Raw genomic sequence first — 3,547 nt, 5'->3', positions numbered from 1 at the left:
GCCACAGCCTCCAGCCCACCCGCCCGCTGCCCTCTGCGCACGCGCCCGCAGCGAATCCCTTGGCCGGCTCCAATTCGCAGAGCCACCTGTCTGTCACTGGACTCCGCTTCCTGAGGCATGCTGGGGCTTGTAGTCGGCCAGACCGAAGTGCACCGAGCCCAGAGGGCGAGGAGAGGCAAGCTAACCGTGGACCTTGACAATACATAGTTGAGCTTTCTGTCTCCATTGTAGAGATAAGGAAACTGAGATGAAAGGGGCCTGCCTAAATTTGCTCAGAGATTCGGGAGCTAACCTCAACTCCAATCTGAGTTTTAACCCCTTTGCTAAACTGTGACCTCCAGGAGTGGTCCTCAGCAAAGCCAGGGCACCTCAAGGTCTGGAAGCCCCTCTGAACCTCAGCTTTCCCTTCTGAGAAATGGGCCGAGGGAAGAATATACACTTCAAAACCTAGAGACAAGTTTATCTGATAAACACATTGCTCTTTGAAAGGAGTCTTTTGCCTACTCCAGAGGCACCTTTATGTCAACATAAGAGACATTCAAACCTATAGAGAGTTTTTTGTGTTAATTTCAGCCAAACTGTCGACAGTTGCCAGGAAACAAAATCTCAATGGATTATTGAGATAATGCTCCAGAGAATGGCAGTTTTGCACCTTATTTTATACATTACAATAAAAAGAGAAGATGCAAGTGGGTTACATGAAATCCATTGGTGGTAGATTAGGGAGGTGGGGAAAGCAAAACAAGGAAACCTCTGGGACTGAGTGAAAAGTAAAATGATAGACACATGCATCTTTTACAGATGTGGGTACAGGATAGTTAACAGTCAACAGTTAACATGATAGCAGTAACAATGAGGAGATTTATGGTCCCCTCCCTGGTGCATTGGTTGTGCCCTGAGGGGTCTGGAGAAAGGGGTTATGGTAGATGCAAAAGACAATAGAAAGGCTTAGTTAAGATAAAGATTGACCTTTGTCAGGGAAGATTCTAGCCTAGGACATGACTACCTGCCATAAACTGCTTTTACAGGAAACAAAATCTCAATGGATTATTGAGATAATGCTCCAGAGAATGGCAGTTTTGCACCTTATTTTATACATTACAATAAAAAGAGAAGATGCAAGTGGGTTACATGAAATCCATTGGTGGTAGATTAGGGAGGTGGGGAAAGCAAAACAAGGAAACCTCTGGGACTGAGTGAAAAGTAAAATGATAGACACATGCATCTTTTACAGATGTGGGTACAGGATAGTTAACAGTCAACAATTAACATGATAGCAGTAACAATGAGGAGATTTATGGTCCCCTCCCTGGTGCATTGGTTGTGCCCTGAGGGGTCTGGAGAAAGGGGTTATGGTAGATGCAAAAGACAATAGAAAGGCTTAGTTAAGATAAAGATTGACCTTTGTCAGGGAAGATTCTAGCCTAGGACATGACTACCTGCCTTAAACTGCTTTCAGTTGAGAAGTTTTCATTTCAGACCATCCTTTGTGGTTACTCTAGGTCTCTCAGTCTGCGCGGCTGCACACAGGCCTTCCCTGAGGTTGCCAGGTTAGCACTTGGCCCCTTTTCATCCACACTTGGCAGAGGAGCTACACTCTGTAGTGCCTGTCCCTGCAGATTGAAGCTACCCAGGAACCCAAACCCAAGTCTAGCTTTGGGGTAGCAGGGAGAGTAGAGTCTTCCCAGGTGGGACGTGGTCTGTCCTACTGGCTAGGGAGATCCCCTGACCCCTTAGTTTGAGGCCAATTCTGCAGGTGACCTTATAGTTTAGCTTAGGAGCTTAGGAGCAGGAAGGGGCTTAACGTGGAATGTGCTGGGACTTGAAATCCCATGTAGGTGTGTGACGCTGCACAATGATGAAACGACAAACAGAAACAATAAAACAATAAGAAAGCTACCCTCTTTGAGCGCTCAGTATCGAGGTGCAGCTAAACACTTCACATGACTCACTTAATCCTCATAAAGACCCTATGAGATAAGCACCTGATGCCCAGGTGATTAAATGACAAAGCCACATGTTCGTAAGTATAAAGCACAGATTGGAACCCAGTTCTACCTGAGAATGCACCCTCTTAACCTTGTTTACTCTCTCTGCCCATTTCTTTATCTCTAAATGGAAATGAGGTTTATCTCTAAATGGAAATGATCTTTATCTCTAAATGCAAATAAGGACTAAGATTATAATATATAGTGGTTACATTTAATTAATTGTAAATATGTATATTATAATTAGCTGTTATACTCTCCGGCTGTTGGCCCCAGAAGCGCCGGCTCCCAGCATTTCATATATTGAAGGCAATGGGAGGTTGGATTGGCATACTTCATGGCATCCTTTGAGTGGGCCTGGGGGCTCTGTACGCCTGGGTTGGCATAGAGCTCTGGGCCTATCTGAGACTTCAAGGATATGCTTACAAGCCAGGGCCAGCCAGGGTTTGATCAGACCGGCCAGGCAGGAGTGGGCTGAAGACCCTGGGGCAGGTTTTGCTCAGAATTAGCACAGACAGTGGTTGCAGACAGAACCTCGCGGGGCCAGGAGAGCAGGGGTGCTTGCTTCTCCCACTTTCCTGGGCGCCTGGGAACTCCCAGGTGCTCACTGCATGCTCAGCAGGTGCCAGGACTTGTAATTTGGTGATTTTTCATAAAGCACATACTGGGTTGGGCTTTAATTCCCCACTTCCTTGCCATCTCCCCCAGTGGGCTGCAAGCTCCCTGAAGGACAATGCCCATTTGTTGTCATATCTTATTAGCACAGTGCCCAGCACATAAGAGTTGCTGAGTCAGTGAGTCAGACTCAGAGATGTGACCTTAGCAAATCACATCCCCTGTCTGACCTAGAGTTATTCTAGCTGCAAAATAACTCCATGGGGTCAGGTGGGTAAGCCAGCCATTTTTGTACACACCAGCAATATACCAGGTACTTCATAGATATTATCATAAATCAGAATTAATGCCCCCAACAAATGAATCAAGGAGATATCAGTAGCTCCATCTTGCAAAAGAGGCAGCTGAGGTTCAGCAAGATGAACTAGCTTGCTCACAGTTGCCACCTGGGAAGCCGTAGGGCTGGGGTACAAACCCAGGCCAGTTGGGTTAGGACAGAGGTGGGCAACCTTTTCGTGAGTGCGTGCCAAAACCAGCAAAATCTCTGACTCAAAATTCTTCTGCGTGCCAACCCTAATTTTTTGAGAACATGTTACGCCTACTTGATATCTCTTAAGGTGTACGTATGTGAAGAACCTTGAAGAAATAATAAAATTCATTCGAGCGACAAAAACACAGTATATGATGATGAAAAATACATTTATTTTTTAATGTATACATGTACACTGATAGTCCGACAGAAAACTTTATGACTCCGTTTGATATTATCAGTGGGACTTTTGCTGCTGCATCACTGATGACAGAGATTTTACATCAGGTTTATATTTCGTGACCTTCAGAGATATGCACGAGCTACTACTTTCATCCGTCAGGCTACTCCTATTACGAGACTTAACAAAATTCATCACTGAGAACAAAGATTCACAAGCGTATGTAGATGAAAC

At 45.3% G+C, this 3,547-nt stretch overlaps 1 protein-coding gene across 2 annotated transcripts in view; it reads left to right on the top strand.

Moving 5' to 3' along the window:
• ASTN2 (astrotactin 2) overlaps positions 1–3,547 on the top strand; it is a 668,892-nt gene that overhangs the window by 469,476 nt on the left and 195,869 nt on the right. The window lies entirely within an intron of this gene.

The sequence above is a fragment of the Myotis brandtii genome, unplaced genomic scaffold (assembly GCF_000412655.1).
Source record: "Myotis brandtii unplaced genomic scaffold, ASM41265v1 scaffold658, whole genome shotgun sequence".
NCBI classification, from domain to species: Eukaryota; Metazoa; Chordata; class Mammalia; order Chiroptera; family Vespertilionidae; genus Myotis; species Myotis brandtii.
This window is presented reverse-complemented; position numbering and strand designations above follow the sequence as displayed.